This window comes from Ooceraea biroi, chromosome 4, assembly GCF_003672135.1.
Source record: "Ooceraea biroi isolate clonal line C1 chromosome 4, Obir_v5.4, whole genome shotgun sequence".
NCBI classification, from domain to species: Eukaryota; Metazoa; Arthropoda; class Insecta; order Hymenoptera; family Formicidae; genus Ooceraea; species Ooceraea biroi.
Genome location: NC_039509.1, coordinates 3,788,299 through 3,805,822, shown reverse-complemented (window position 1 = coordinate 3,805,822; position 17,524 = coordinate 3,788,299). Strand labels below are relative to the sequence as shown.

Here is a 17,524-nt window from a genome sequence, read left to right as displayed (position 1 = left end):
GACAGCTAATTAATTATTGTTTCCGAGCTGCCGTAGCCGGAAATTCTCGGCGCGCTATTCGCACAACCACGAAAACTTGAGAAAAGATAGGCTCGCTTAGCGCGGATTATGACTCGGACAACGCGCGACGGATGGACGTCGACGGGCCATCTCTCTCTTTTCCCAGCGTAATTTTCGTACGTCGTGGGAAATCACTTGAAAGTACATCTAATCAGGATTTCACGCGCTATACGACCATATCGCGCCGTATTTCGTTCACGAAGGAGCGCGCAAAGTAATCAGTTTCGAGCGCGCGCGCACACACGCACGGATCAAAGTCGTGTAATTTCGTGGCTCTCGTTCACGGTTCAGCTTTTGCTTGGACGTTGCAGGCAAAAAAAAGAAGGAAGAAACGGCTGCAACGATTTTCTCTAAAAACAAACTTGTGCTCCTCTCGCGGCGAGCAGATAAATAAACAGTCTGCAGAAATAACGAAGTTACTTAGAATCATGTCTATACCTCTCGCGATATCATGCCGATTATTGAACTCGCGCGCTGCACTCTCCTCTCAAACAGGACAAACAGGATTTATCCATCCCGCTGATAAAAGGGACTTCCCGCCGCTTGGAAACCGGCGCTTGTGTGTACACGGGACCCTTTACGCGGGCGCTTCTCGCTCGCGAATTTCGCAGCGCCCGGCGTCGTACTTCGAAAATCAGCAGGCTGCGAGTAAACAAGTCTTTTCATCAGCTTCGACGGACGTATTTACTGGAAACTCATACTCGTCGACTGGCGCAAACATCGGAGACGTACGTACGCATGTATACGTCAAACTTTAATAATTTTGTCTTTAAACTCAGCAAGAGGGACTACCTACAGCGACGTTACGCTACGCCGCTCACCGTGTTTGCTGTTAATAGATCCTTCTTCTCTCTCTCTCTCTCTCTTTCCCTATATAGCGCTGCAATTTAATAAATCAGCGAGCCTGTCTTCGATGGGCCGGTAACACACACACGCACGCACGCATACACCCCCAGCCGAGTTTGATAAATGGCGGCTTCTCTCACAGCCGAATAATTCGCCGATCTCGATACGCGAGACTCATCCGAATTCGGCCGCGCCGTGGAATTTCGGGCTTCGTGACCGCGATTACGTATCGATAAATTCTTCATCGATCCTGTGGAAATCGCGAGCGAGCGAGCGAGCTCGCCGAATAAAGCGAGTGGAACTTTGTTATCAGCAAAATCGGCCCGTACCCGCCGCGCGGATAGCATCGTTCTAAATCATTGTACTCCGGGCCAGTCCGCGCTTTCTCTTTTATGTGTATTTTCTGCAACGTGGACTGCAACCACAATGCGATCAATCAAATCCGTCAGAAAATCGTGACTCACGCTCAACCGAGGATTGGCGTTCTATCAGAGCGGCGCGTGCACAATGGTATCAAAAGATTAGATTGAAATGGTAATACGACGCATGTTCCGGTTACGGAATAATAAAATGCTCTTTCTCTCCGCCCTCTCCTCTCTCTCTCTCTCTCTCTCTCTCTCTCACTCTGTCTCTCTCTTGTGTTTTACATGTGATAAATGCTTCTTTATGTAACATTTTTACATCACATTTTACGTAACGCGCGATATAAATATTTTTGTTTCGCTAAACGATATGTTCTGACTTTCCTCCAACGTCGCCTCTGATCGTCGTTGTCGATTACGAATTTCGCGATGATTATTCAATTGCGATGTTGCCATAACCGTGGGCACCAACGTATGCGCGCTCATTGCGAACGCAAGGTGTGAGCCGTGTAGCCTGGGATCCAACGCAGTTAGGGATGCGTTTGTAATTCCATTTGCCACATAAGTGGATGGTGCAACGTGCAGATGGCATGCTTAATAAAGTGTACTTAACAGAGTCGAGGCTGCGCTGCGCCTCGACCCGGCCTCGATTGCATTCGCATTTCGTATACCCTCGTCGCTATTCGAACCTCCGAATGTCTCAGAAGGCGGAATGCGTCTCGCTGTGACGAGTGTGCATAATTGCATTGCCAATTGTGACAGACGCGTGCATGCATGCGCGCGCCTCGACGTTCTTGTAAATAGACTGCTCAAAGTTCAAAGATTAGCTGAGAAGGTATCGTTCGCTTTACTTTGCAGAGTATTACGATAATTAATAATTTAACAAACGGCGACTACTAATTTAGGATGAGTAAACCCGACAAAAGTGATGATTAATAGAAATTCCAGATCATTGCGAGACTTAATTATTATTTATAAATAATTATAGTTAATTATTTTGCGAGCTAAAGCTGTTTGGTAATGCGACTAAAGCGGCAAAGCTCAAAATATGACTATAGTTTATTTTAAGACGTGAGTGCTGGCATAAGTTGAACGGCGTAGAGATCTTGAAAGATAAAAGTTAATTAGAACGAATTGGATTGCCTTCGTAATTGATCGGCGTGTATGAAAAATAATGATCGGTGATGCGACATTACGACATGTTCGCCAATAACGCATCTGCATAAACAACGACTTTGCAGCTGCGGCTCGTGCAATTATGAGCGCATCCTCGAGTGATCATCAATAGTGCACGACGCTGGAAAACGAATATAGTGACCATGACTGCAAATAAATTCCATGGCCGAGCGTAGAAATACTAGCAAATTCGTCACGCATTCTTGGCGCACTGTCTTTCTCTTTCTCTCTCTCGATGATGGTAAGATCATCACGCACATGAGTCCCTGCCAAATTGGCGAGAGACACAGTCGTTTATAAATTCGTAAACATGATTTGGCAGTAAAATAGTAGTTAACTTTGAATTTTGAGAGACGGTACTGTGCTGCATATTATTTTTTTTAACAAGCAAACTGCTGTCAGACATGACATCAAATTTCTTTTCCTTTAAATGAACATTTTTTCCGAGCCTGTAGCGTCTATATGTCTCAATATCAATAACATACAACATTTTGATTACGTATAATTGAGTACATATAAATATCAATTAACAAAACGAAGATGAGGGCGCAGAACCGTGAAAATATCAGAAATAACCTATTAATTATGAAAATAGCGTATCTACAAATGTGATTACGCCCGAGAGCATTTCACACACGTCCGACCGATTCTCGCTACTCGAAATTCTGCAGCTTAGAAAGTGGAAACTGGTCTTGCTCGACGAACGTGCATAATTGCGCGTTCGACGTTGATCACAGAGGGGGCACGTTCCGTAAACGCGCGGGGGTCTCTAATAAGACAAAGCAGGATCGTATACATAAACCGTTATGCAGTCGCAAATTTTCCATGGCCGATGAAGAATTTATACCGGGCAACAGGGAAACTGCTCATATAATTTCACGACACGTATTATAAACAGCTGAGTGATTCACTGTTGATGCTAGAAATAGCCTCATTATGTAGTACCGAAGTAACAATAATCCTGCTCTATTATACTATCGTACCATATTACGTATAAATATACATGTACAATACGGTACGTGTACGCACATTGTATTAAAATACATTGCTCATTGTTAGTTGCCGGAATACGGGGTACCAGCCTTGTCTGATCAATCGCGTCTTCTTTCACTCTTCTCTTCCGATAATCTCGGAAAATACCTCATCAGGTACGAGCCACGCAACAACAAGCTTTAACTAGATATAATGAAGTTTCCGATAATGTTATCATAGCATAATTACCAGGAGAGATCAATGTTCTGTTAACCGACACGTATCTCGAAACAAAATTTCCCCCGTACGCTATTATCGCGCGCTACTTACGCACGGCGATTGCGTACGAGGTAACAGGAAGCTACACGCATTACGCGCGACCCATATTCGAGGACACGCGTGGCTTGCCGATGATCAGGCGGATTTATCGGTGGATTTACGCTCGTGCAATGCTGTCCCGGCGTTTGTGCACGCCGGAAAGAGGGCTCGCATTGGCATTCCGAGGGGCGAGATAGAACGAAAGCGCAGCACCGCACATTTCGGAGAGCCGTAATACCGCGATGATAAGGGAGAGATGACGAGGTCGCAGGGTAGAATAGGTAATTTCGGTCGTGTAATCACCGGCCGCTGATAATGCTTTGATTGGTAACAGGCATTAGAGAGTAGGATCTAATTACGCAAAGCTATCGTTAAATCTCTAATCACTTTACGGACAACGGTCTTCTCTGCCGAGTCCGCGCACTCCGGAGCGAGAATCGATCCTGGTCGCGAGTGCGCGCGTGCGCCAGTGCGTTCGCCAGCTCGAGCGATTCGATGAGTACTGATGATAAATAAAAGGCTCAGTCAGCGATATGATTGCTACCGGATTTGTATTATAATTCCAGGATCGCTTTGAGGCAATTCTAGCTAGTCATTTCATTCTGAGACCTAACGCGTTATTTCATCTAACAAGAAGCTACCATTAATCTCTCTAAAACGACCCTGTGAATGATCATTTTCGCGACACCATTCGCAGCCTCGCAATGGCGTAATAGCACAAAGTTTAAGGCAGAATGCAAGGTTCTCCCGTTCGCGAAATGGTACAGTAATTAACGTGCGATGTAAATCTGATTTGCGAGCGTTGCAGAAGAGTACATTAACGCACGAACGAACAAATGGCACGCATCCCCCAAACTGCATCGGGGGGGTTGCGAGCAAGCCTCGCCGGCTGACGTCCTAGGGTTAATTATCATCGAGCCGCGCGAACGCGAACTTCAAAGCCCTCAGCGTCACGGTTGATTCGGTGACCGGAGTGTTTCCGGTCGCGGGCGAGCGCGGTGCGCAATGGGATTCGACTAATGAGTAATTGTATTTCGCTGCGCCGCGGCCATTTTCCGCGCTTTACCGTATTAACGAGTTTTTACGAGATTACCTACGTGGATGTGCGGATGTAGTTTCGCCGGGCCGTGCGTCATTGCGGCGGTGTGCCTTGATAACCGCGCGCGTATCAGAGAGCTTTCTCTCTCTCTCTCTCTCTCTCTCCGACGTACCCGACGGGAATTAAATTTCGCATCGGGGAGTTTTTTGCGATACACCGTGCACCACCGAGCAGGCGCGTGCGCCGCAGAAATCTCCATACACATACTGCAGCATCCGAAACGCTGTACCGCAAAAAATCTACAAGGCGTCCGGCAATTTTATGATCTTGCTCCCGCGGCTTGATCCAGGATTAAAAATGGTACCACATGGAATAACTGAGTGCCGTAAAACTGTAGGAGCTGAGACGGGGTGAAATAAACGCTGAAGATTCAACGTATGCATCTCGCGTCTGCGTCAGAGCGCAATTAGATCGTATCTTTTAACGGGCATGAAATACTACCTGGTTTTTGAAGATATCTTGGATACAGGCGCTTCTCTTTTTCTCACTTCACGCGCGATCGTAGCGCTTTCTTCCTCTCGTTTCCAGATACGCGCACGTGCATTTCTTTCGGCAGAAAAAAGGAAGGAAAAGAGTAAAGAGTTGGGGAAAAAATTCGTGAACGTACACGCGACGATTCGCACAAGCTCGTCGTGAACGGTCGAGGACCGGAGGGTCGAAGGGTCGAGTGGATGGTCCGCGGGCCGAGATGGAAATTAAAAAATTATGAGCGCCGGCCGGGGCGCGAGGAGTTACGGACGATTTTACGCGCGGGCGCGCATAAAATGTCGTGTGCGCTTTTATGCAGGCTGACGCTGTAAAAGTCCGCAGTTAAGCTTAACGGCCGGGCAATGAAAGCGATGCGTAAACCGGAAAGGGAGAAACGCGTGCGGGGTCCGCTCGCTACATCCCTCTGTGCTCCCTCTCCTGGCGACCCACCCCCGCCTATTCTGCTCACGATTCTGGTCCCTTGACCCACATAATCGCGCGGACGCGTATACGCTCCGTATTCGTTTGAGAAAAGTAGTTCATCGCGGAAATCATAAACTATACCGCCGCGTAAAAGCGTAACCGTCCGTCTCCACGTAATCTTCCGCCCCCGAGTTTTATAGTTTAAGATACGGCTGCGTGCGCGCTCGCGTATCCTCCGAGTATCCTCTCGAGTCTTCTTTCCATTTTAATCCTGCCGTAGAGGTTTAACCGGGTGTAATGAAAACGTTCCTCCGCGTAAGATGTGAGGCCTCGTGCGCGCGCGTGAAGATTTTCCTCCCGCATTTTCAACACATCGTTTATCATTTATTCAGTTCGCATGTTTGGATCATTGGATTTTCTCATATTCGCTACCGATTTTTCAGTTGAATACATACACACACGAACGCTTGCTCGTCTCATTTGAAGATTCACATCAATTAAGTATATTATCTTAAAATTATCTTTTTTAAAATGTTTTTAAATTATCTTAAAATCAGCTCACTATTGTGATAATAATTTCCTGTTACTTCTATTCTTGCATTTATTACATCGGCGAGATGTGCAGCATTTTAAATAACAACGAGCGGAAGAAAGGCAGGGAAATTGTAAGAAAGACCGTGCGATAGGATGCAAGACGACAGTCACGTGGGCACTCCTACGCTATTTACTTCCGCCGTTACATTTGCGATGCATTTATGCAGTTGCACGCAAGCAAGGACGTAAAGACACCCTCGTAAGCGGCGTAGTATGCGTTAGCATACGCGTGCGGAGTGGAGTGCGAGCTACGCGTTCATTTAAAGTAGACCATTAGGCCGCACAGCCGATGCACTCCGCTCGCGTGCTGCATTCACGCACATCTGCGTGGCTATATGTATACAAAGTGCAGAGGGACGATTGACTCGAGATTTATGAGACTCATGCAAAATCTACGCAAAAGCGAACGAATGGCTATCACATATCTTAGCGAGAGGAATTTATTTTGTTAAATTTCATTTAATAAAATTATGTAATTTTATGAACAATTTTAATTCCTCAGCTCTCTCTTTTCCCTATATTTATATTATTATCTCCATATTTATATCATCTGAGAATAATGATGATAATTGAGGATAATATCACAAAATATAGGGTGAAATATACTCAGATGTCTATGTAATTTCTGCAACACGGTGCAAGCTATTTACAATAAACATCTATTTTCAGTGCTTGTAACATTCGCCTATTTGGACATGTGCGCCGATGCGAAATCGCATTGACGGCCCGTCGGCATAGCCTGACACGTGTGCGACGAGAGGAGGCAGAGAGGAAGGGAAGGTGGAAGGGAGGAACCAATACACCGGAAACATTTCCATCAGCCACAGCGACGTATTAAATCCGCTGGTAGCCTCGTTTAATATTCACAGGTCACATGTGCCCCACCGTTAATCCCGCCGACCGAAGTCGTAACTTACTTTTTTATCATTGCCATAATAAACTCCGGGATTAAGGTTGCTTATAATTTAACGTGCCACGCACGTAGCTCTATTACCTCGCGCCTATACTTTCGGGACACTCGATGTGCCGCGGCGAGAGATGATACCGTCATATAACGCGAGTACTCAGGATAATGCCGCATAAACGCATGCGTGCGTCCGCATGCAGCCAGGAAGTGCACCACCGCGCCGGCATAAATTTTATGGCCGAGCACGGAAAATTGCTCAGACCACGGTGAGCTAAGCTGATTCCCAAAGAAAGACCGGCGTGACGCTCCTCACGACATTCTGATGGTATTTGCACTTTTTCCTCGGTGCCGGATATTGATCTTCGATACTGCTGCGGGTACCGATATCTGTCATCTCTGAGGATTTAGCGAGGAATAGATGCGTTCATTTGCTTGGCTCTAGGATTAGTCTCAGTTTAATTAGAGCTATTGCAATTTTATCGCAAATTGTCATCGCGGCACTGTGGCGATAAAATTTTTGATAATTAATGCTTTGACTGTCTCGATACTTGCCGCTGCACGGGGTAGCATGAAGTTTCAGCTTGACGACGTAATAGCAGCAGCAGTCGAAGATGCTCGTTCCTCGCGCGTTTGTCACACGTCATTAAACCGTCGTTAACGAGAGAAACGTGCGAGCGAAAAAGCAGAGTTCTATCTCGCGTTCACCACCGGGAATCAACGTCCGGTCGATCGTCATTGCCGCCTTTCGCAGCGCGCTATTGTTTCGGCTCTCCCCGAGTGTTGTCTGTACGAGAGTCGTTAGTCGGTAATCGATTTATGTCGCGCGTTTGATAGCAGACTTTTTCGGTATTCGAATGGAGATCGAGGGATGACTCGGATCGAGATCGAAAATTCGTGTTCCGGGATAAGTGCGGAGATGGGACAGTATTGGACGTCTCTATATGCAAACAACTGTAGCACGTGTAGTGTCCGGAGTATCTTCCTCTGTACCGTGCGTCCAATAAAAATGGGTCGCGACCGTAGAGTCAATATTTTCAAGAAACTTTTGGCGAACTTGTCTGCCTCGTGTTTGCCAAGACATGCAGGATATTTGCTTTCCCTCGGCTAACTATAATAATATTATGACTCCGTAAAAAGAAGCAACTTTTGCAAAGAGGAAAGGGAGGAGATGGAGAGAGAAAAGTGATGACTCCATCGCGCTAAACTTTCCTTGTCGCGCCCGCGATCGAAAGTAAAATTTTATAACTCATACCGAGAATCGTCATCTTTTTTAGTAAGAAAGTAGGTAGTCTCGAGAACGTTATTTCCACCGGTTGAGCACAAAGCAATCTCGGTGCTTCCGTCGCATCGTTCTACGAAGAAGAAGGACATTTTTTTCCTTCGTCGTCGGTGCTGCATGTAAAAAGCAACGAAGAGCATCAGAACGAAAATAACGGGCGATATTTCTTCAAGTTGCTTTTAAATCACGTTAACATACCGTATAAAAAAGAAATTACATCGTTATTGTTCATTTTCCTCGTTGACTGCAGAAAATGACGAAGTCTTCGCGAACGATAAATCAAACACATGATTGATATGTATATCTTGGAAGAGTGACATGTGCGAGAATTGTTTGGGAAAAATTGTACAACAAAAAGACATCATTTAATTACATGTTAATACGTTCGTATTATGCTATATACGTGTTTGTGTTTGTGCATCCGTGGAGCGGAGTTAAGAAAGTATCGAAATTTGAGCCGACACACAAGACGATATCGAGTTCCGGTCGTGGAAGACTCTCGCGACCAAGAGTTTCAGATAGTATCGACAACAAAATGTCGCGGAGCTGCCTGAGACTGACAACGCGAGCGGCGACAAATTGTCTAACGTGCTCAAGTTTGCGGACAAGTCCGGAGATGCCGGGAAGATAGAGACAGAGAGAGAGAGATAGATAGAGCAAGAGATGGAGAGAGAAAGAGAGACTCGGGTATCGATCGATATCGTTGCGAGCTGTAAACAGGGGCGGGAATCGTTAAATATTGAAATCTGAGCGAGGCGTAACGCGTTATCGAAGCAGCGCGCTGGTACCGTCACTCATATCGATTAGCGGTTTTCCATTTTTAATGAAGAATTCGTTACACGTCGCTCGTTCGCTCTTCGTTCGCTCGGCCGACGCACCACGGCCGGGATTTTATTTCGTTAATTCTGACGATTAGCGCGCGAGCGAACGTCATTTAACTCGCTCGCGCTTCTTCCGCGCGAGAGGACGCGAGAGGACGCGAGAGTTTCTGGCTCTGGCATCGATCGGAATTGGGTGTCCCGCTGCCGCTTTTAATTACCGAACGCGCGCGCGGCGCACACGTATGTGTGTATGCGTACACGTACGGCATCGCGCGCGTATCGAGTTTCGAGTGCGTCAATTAAGGAAGGTCGAACTTTCCGCGATTGCCGGAGAGGCCATTTAAACGCTTGTCAATTAGCGGGATCATATTCGGCGAAATAATATTATGAATTATTGTATATCTTCTCGAGCACACGCGTGTTATATACGTATCGCGACATATATAGACAGACACATAGGGAGAAATAGCCGCTGTACATGCGCGATTAGTGGCGTATTAGTGGCTGTATACCGGGTGTTCGGTAATAGCTAAGCGACGACGTGGGACGTGTTGATAATACGCGCATGATGGATACGCGCGGCGGACGATCCGTAATCGTCGTATCAGCGCTCCGTCACGATTTTCATTTCGGAATCGCACTCACGTCACGTTTCGCATCCGGTAACGCACGTGGCGCACGACCCGTTCCTCGGTGTGTACCGATTGAAAGGCGGATAATGATCGGGGATCAACGTCACCGGTCATCAACGTGTCCGAATAATTGACGTGTCCGCGATTATCGTGTCCAATCGACGCCAGTCGAAAGTGTCGCGCCACGACAAAGACGCCTGTCCTACTCCTCATTTGCCATAATCACTCCTAACGAGAATCGATACCCAGCAACAGAAGCGAGCAAACGGCTCCTTCCGTTCCTCGAGTACTTCCGGGTTCCAGTTTAATGCGCGAAGTTTCGGGAAAGACGGAAGTCCCAAAGCGTTCGTGGGTTTCGTCGTCTCGCGAGTCATTCATCGTACAAATCAAGCTCGAGAATGTTGCAATTACTCTGCAGTTTTTTTGTGCACTTGTAGATTTCGCGAGTTAATCCTCGTAATTCCCGATTTTTAACGTTTTCCGTTTGTAAGTTGCGCGAATTACATTCTTAGAGGCTATATAATCTCGAAATTCACTAATTTATCGAAACTCACGATTTTGTGCTAATATTTCAAACAGACGTTACAAATTACTTCGCGAAGCGCAAGTGAATATCGGAGAGGAATAAAAAAAAAATAGAAAGGGGTGGAAAGATCCTAAGCAGAGTATTATAAGTAGATAAAATTGGAGCACGCGAAACCGGGGGATAAATGAATTCGAGGGTTGAATGGAACTAGAGCTCTAGATATTACAATTTACAAGAGTAGCGCAAGCCCCGCCATGTTGGATCTAACCGGGCTGCGTTCCGATTGCTTGCCAGGGTAGGTTACAAGTGACTCTGTCTTCTCATTGGACGCCACGGTGATCGGTCCAACATGGCGGCACCGCGAAGATCAAACGTTTGCGCTACTCTTGTAATATCTAGAGCTCTAGAATGGAACGACGTGGAGACGCGCGCGAGCGCGTGCGGTACAAGACCGACGTGGAGAGGAGCGAGGGACGAAAGCGAATAGCGAAAAAATGGATGAAAAGAAAACAAAACGTCGGGGTGCCGTCGCGCGGATATCGCGCGGCCAATAATGGACGCGAAACACCACCCGCCGTTAAAATCGCTCGAGCCACCCTCCCGCCGACCTGCCGCTTCGCTAGATTTATCGCAAGAGGGCTTTAAAAAAAAGCGGAGAACGGGGGTGGGAAAAGGCTGGGATACGGGGAGACGGACGAGAATATATTCGTTCAGCGATCCTCCTCCGTCTCGTAGAGGAGGGGGGTGGTCGTGGTGGAACGAGGGGCTGAATGAGGGAAAAAAAGGAGCAGAATTGCGAGGACCTGTCCGCGCGAGGACGGAGAGACAGAGAGAGAGAGCGCAGCCCAATTTATAATATTTATCGCCGGTGACCGATAATGGAATTTCGTTTACGCGACTCTACACGGGGGTGGAAGAGGACTGGACCGCGCTGCGTCGATACTAAATCCTGGATCGAGACGTATGGCTACCCTCATGCTAATATTCGTCGTAAACGCGCGCGCGCGCCCGTTCCCCATGGAGCGCATATTTTTTCGATGCCGACAATTCGCGGCATTATCGAGGACTCGTGTGAACAGACGATATTCCGTGATCGTTGATCTCGACACAGACTGTACTTTCACCATGAAAATAATGTTCTCTCATCGCAAAGTTTTTGGACATAATTTGGACAGAAGACTTTCAGGCAAAAATGTGAAAAGAAAATTTTATTTTATACAATTGTTCACGATTCTCTCGGTATATTGTGCAATGTAGCTCTGTAGATTAAAATTGTATTTAATCAAATTTCAATGATGTTTTACCGAATTTGTTTCATATAAAATGCTCTGCGAAGTCCAGTGCGCAAATGTACGGAAATGCACGTCTAAATGTATTTACGCATGTAAAGCATCCCGTTACAACACACGGGGTACACAGTAATACGATTCGCGTATGAATTCAGTACGAACGCTCTCGGCGTCGCGTCGTCGATAAATCGATCCGCAAACTGCGCGGCATTTCGATTTGCTAATTAACCCTCTTCAATTTTCTTCCAAATATTGACCCTGGCGCGCGCTATTGTTCGCGCTCGACTCGAAACTATGAAATCGGAAACTATCGAAATCGGCCGGCGTTTGGCGGGCGCGTGCAGTATCGATTTCGAATAATTAATCCCTTTTCGCCACTTTGAAAACTGTTTGCTCGGCTGAGAGGCCGTTTGCGCGCTGAAATCAAGCAATAAACTTACAATTATCGCAGTTGCGCATGTTTCCTCCCTTTCCCCTTCTCTCTCTCTTTTTCTCTCTCTGGCTCTCTCATTCTTTCTTCCTGCCTGCCCCTTGAAGCACGAGAAAAATGAGAATTTGCATTAAGTTTCGTCGTTGTTTGTCATGGAGTCTCCCGAGACAAAGGAGGATAAAATATCAGTTACAAAACAGCGTGGGGTACAAAGAGATGGTTCTAACAGTTGCTGCCCCACGCCGCCTACAAGAATAGCCGGGGTGGTTCGCGGTGTTATTATCTCCCGACTGCTTTCGGAATTTGCTTCGCGAGAGGAATTGTTTAAGTTTCTCCCAGAAACGCACATTTCTGTATTACGTGAGTGTATTACGTGTATAGCCGAACGTGGCGTACGACATAGGTGTACATACACAAAACGCGCGTGCACACAGACACAGATGGATACAGACACACACACACTGCACCAGCTGGCACACAGATGCACACGCATACATCCCCGGGGTAGATAGGTAGGTAGGTAGGTAGGACGCAAGCAGCCAAGGCGAATTTCTCGATAACCCAAGTTATTAACTCATAAAGGCCAAGTTAAGGTAGGTAGGGTTAGGGGATGAAGCATCCCCCGCTATTATCGCGAATTTACATGCCCGGGGAGGCAAGGAGAGACGAGAGCACGAGATGCCCCGGCTCCTTTCCCTCCCCCCTCTGTTCCCGCCTCTGTTCTCCCGTCTTCGTCCTTCGGCGGATCTTCCCTCGATCCCTCGTGCCTTCCTTCCGCCTGGTCTCATCGGCAATAAAAGCTTGCGCTATAACGCATAATGGTTTAATTAAGAAGTTGTCGCACACCTACATACACACGCGTACACGAATATATACACGTACATCCTGGTATTCCCGGGATACTGCGAACGGGAGACGATGGGCACGATAGGCCCGGACGTGCCGAGTCGATATCCGTTCGATTCGTTCCCCGTTCCGAAATAGAATCCGCCGCGATGTCTACGTAAGCTAATTAAAACAAGTGCCGGCATCGCCGCTTATCTTATTCCCCGCTGGAAGTAATGGCCTCAGGAACAAAACGCCGCGCCGGTCCTTATGAAAATCCGCGAGGGTGTCGAAATTAAAAGAGTCGTACACTTGGCTTGAGAACAAATTAAGTTTATTTCACACGTCTGCTACGAAAAATACATGAAAAAGTGTACAAAGATCAATCTCGCGAACGATTATTTAAAATAAATTTATATTATATTTACAATCAGTATTCGCATAACATTAGAAAAATTATTATTCTTTATCGTTTATACGAAGATTTAGGTAATTTCATGTACGGGCAGTTTGTTTCTTTTGTGCAGCCGATAAAGATAAGATTAAGGAGGAAAGGGGAAAGATACGAAGGTGAGGGGTGAAATCCGCCGAGATGTGAAATGGGTTTAATTAATCTCCGCCTAATTGTGTGAGACGTGCGGCGACGACGGTGCCGAGATTCCCAGGAACGTATTAATTTATGCCGCCGAATTATGCAGTCCTCGCAGGTGAACGCTTCCACCCTCCAAGACTCCGCACGACTCAGTCTAAAGGGGGCTAATCACGGAATCCGTGTCGAAAATCGTTCCCAATCTGTGTCATTCGTTTAGATGAACGCTTCAGTAGATAGATTTTTCGAAGGAAAAGTTTATTTACAAAATTGAGAATAATTGAGATCATGTGTGGAAATGACTAAAATAATTAGAGAGAGAAAGAATACATTATTAAGAGTCGCTCTGAGAGCAGTTGATTTTACGCGATGCTGCCGTTTTTATTGTATAAAAATCTAGTTCCTTGTGACCTACAAAATTAGTTAATAAATTATCTCATTTGTACAATTCGCATTCGCAATATAAATCGATCGAGCAACGTCTGTATGACGCTGTTTTTAGCTCGGACGTCTCTGTGTGCGATTCGGCTTTGTTCGTTTCCGCGAGACTTTATTAAAGCGACCTGCACCGCCCGGTGCCGTGATTGGACGGATTAGTTCTCGATCCGAGCGATGCTGATATGAAATTACAGTGTGAGCGGGGCACGGTGTAAAGGGCAGATTAATCAAGAACAAGCGATTTATAACGAGGCATCACGTCCCTTAATACTTCTATCAATAGGTCTGTTAGCAGACATTCGACATTTCCGTCAAATTGCCCCGGATTAAACAGCGATTCTCCGTAAATCGCCATTAAAATGAGATTATCAAGCTTCGCGATTCTCGCGGCCACTTTCCGCCTGGGATAGTCAGAGCGCCGGATTCCGGGGTACGAGTATCCCTTTTAATGAATGCGTAACGATATCCCGTGAAGCTTGGCAGTGCGATCGCGTTACACTCGTTACATCTACAGACGGTTTCATTGCTGTGCATCCAATCGTTCTTAATAAGGTCGGCGGCGAGTGTCTCTCCGGATATCATTTTTCTCTCTTTCTTCTCCTCCTCCTTGTCCGCCTAACATTCCCCCATGTAATTTTGACTCCCTCCCGCGCGTTGCACCCCCATAAAAATATACTCGGAGCACACACCAGTTCGCGCGCGACCAGGATTAACTAACACGCGCCATCGTACAAACTTATCTCGCTACGCAGCGTAGTAAAACATTTTTTACGCCGCCATAAGGCGATCCTCGCGGGTTTCGCGGGACTGCGGAAGTGCGAGAGTGCCACGAGTGGCGCGGCTTGGTCGCAGGTGCGAGAAATGTCGGTGTCCGCCTTCTCGTTTCCGCATTCTCTTCGGTCGTTAGACAACCGGCGGAAATGCGCGGTTGTTCATGGGGGAAGATTGTGAGCGCATTTCGCGTCGATTCGCCGGTATCATGCGCGTTGGTAAACTCCGCGCCCTTATCGAGGGCCGGTGTGCAGGCGAGAGATAGTAAGCGGCACGTCAAAGAGAATAAGGAATCGATATTCGATGGCCCCTTTGTCGGAGGATTAGCCCGCGGCTTTCCACGCGGCTGGCAGAGGGACGCACTCTCTCTCTCTCCTCTCTTTCTCTGTTTCTCTCGCTTGCAAGAGGGAGGAAAGACGAAAAGGCAGCCATATGGGAGATCCTTACACCGTTCAATCCAAACATAATCGATACGGCCACGGAGCCATGAAATAACACGCCGCAACCATTTCCCGGCGATGGAACGAGACGATGAAAAACAAAGAGGACCGGGGATAAGTCGGTTTCGTTACATTTTCCCGAGGAGATGAAAATCACGCGATACATCCGTCCGATGGACACTCTTGCGAGCAGGGAGAAATAAAAGTATCCGAGTGGCAAAATGAAAAGTAACGAAGGATGGACAAAAGCACGCGCGCGCGCGTCGAGTAATTTTAATAACTGTTTACATAATGTAAATGTGAGATAGATAGCATTTCACGTTACGCTGCTCGGCCTCGGTCGCTGTAATTATTTTAATTGAGTATTACCCGTGGAAATGATATACAACTGTTAATGTATCAAAGCGAAGAATTAATTCGGGTAATTAAGCCCACATGCGCGACGGCATCGGGTATTCATTAACAGAAACGGGGACAACGTTGCATATTACGATATCCAAATGAATTGTCACAAAAACGTAGATTGATTTTTATTGTTCATTCACCGCACTCGTTTCACGCATTCGCCGGAATGAATGCAATCTGCATCGTGTCGCTTTCGGCCACGCGCTTATAATCAATCTCTCGATATCTCCGCATTATTCCTGTAGAATTCGCATTATCTCATCTTTTTCTTTTTTTTTCATTTCGTCGAAAGACTATTTTACACAGTTGCGTCTAAACTGCTCTCCCGCTCGCTCGATCGATGATACCGTGATTCCAACTTTGAAAAGTTTCAGGGAAGAAGAAAGGGAGAAAGGTACGCGGTAGATCTCGCCAATGTAATAACTCGGTGAAGTAAGTAAACAACATTTCGGATTCGACCGGAACGGACAAAACCGGATATAATTTTCAGAGATGGAGATCCGCATGATACGCTTATTGACCACGAGCAAGAGAACCCGACTGATGCGTGGATACACACAGCATCGTATCTCTTCCTCCTTCTCTCTTTGCTGTCCGTCTGCTCCATTCCGTGAGGATTGTGTTTTATAGACGGATTACGGAGATTTACGCTCGTCCAGGCGGACAGTATTCAGTTTTTACGTCCGTGTCTTGTTTCCGGCGTATGCTTCGAGCAAATCGATTTCGCTTCTTGTTATTCCGACTGCAATCTGTATCAAACTCGAAGCTTATCACGGTGGCTGCGTATCACTCGTATATCATATATGAGCGAGGATTATACCAAGATTCGCGAGATATGTGAAACGAGGCAATGTCACGTTGAAATATGATCTTACTTCTCCGTGATCTCTGCGATCTTGGTTTGCAAGTTGTAATTAGGAGAAAACTGGAATCATCTTGTTCGTGATACGTATTACTTTTTCTATTATACTACTACTGTGACATTTCTTCAGCTTTTCCTGACTTTACAAACTCCTATATGTTCATAAAACTGCAAAACACGATAAAGCATTCGAACGGCGCAATGATCGCCGGCGATCGCATTGACGTTAAATTCTCCTAGAAATGCGCGCATGGATCGAGTAAACTTGTAATTACAGCTGGATTTGCTTTGTTCGCGCGTGTGTGCGCGCGTTGTACACATGTATCTGCGATCTTCAGGAGAAGCCGAGTCCCAAATACGCGGTTCGATCGATCATTTTCGACTCGGAAAGTTCGTAGTTTCGAGCTGGATTAACGAGTTTCCTCAAAGCGACGGTTGTCGACGGAGGGAGAGACGTCGTCGTCATCCTTGTCGACGAGAACGTGAAAGGCGGCCATAGGGGACGGGTGAGAGGGTTGGGGTTTTGTGGTTGTGTGTAGGTATAGATCTAGATTCCGGAGCATGACAAAGCCCGAGGAAACGATCGTTAAATCCGTTCGTAATTTCGTTCGCCGGCCGCTTTGACCGATTACAAATGCCATCATGGAAATAAATCGCCTTTATCAACTTCGATAGCACGTACGCGCGTCTGAAGAGGGATACCAAGGTGAATCGAGAATCAAAGTTGCAGCGAAAATGACGACGCAATGAACCAGATGAATTATGATTGCGGATCCATCGCGATTACATCGCTCCAATGTATTCGTGGAAGAGTTTATCCAGCTTTGAGAGCCATTTCAACAGGCTATCCGAACAATCAAGTTACAATACTTAAAACTACGTAAACTGTACGTAATCTTCGACACTGAATCTCATTATACGCAGCAGCCGTGTTCCGATAAATAAGCCGCGATGCAAAACTAGTCCCCGGTCCACACGAGGGGAGATTTCAC

The 17,524-nt window shown here is 46.6% G+C and overlaps 1 protein-coding gene across 7 annotated transcripts in view; it reads right to left on the bottom strand.

Moving 5' to 3' along the window:
• Window positions 1-17,524, bottom strand: part of LOC105280652 — a 379,732-nt gene that overhangs the window by 108,602 nt on the left and 253,606 nt on the right. The gene's annotated exons all lie outside the window — the stretch shown is intronic.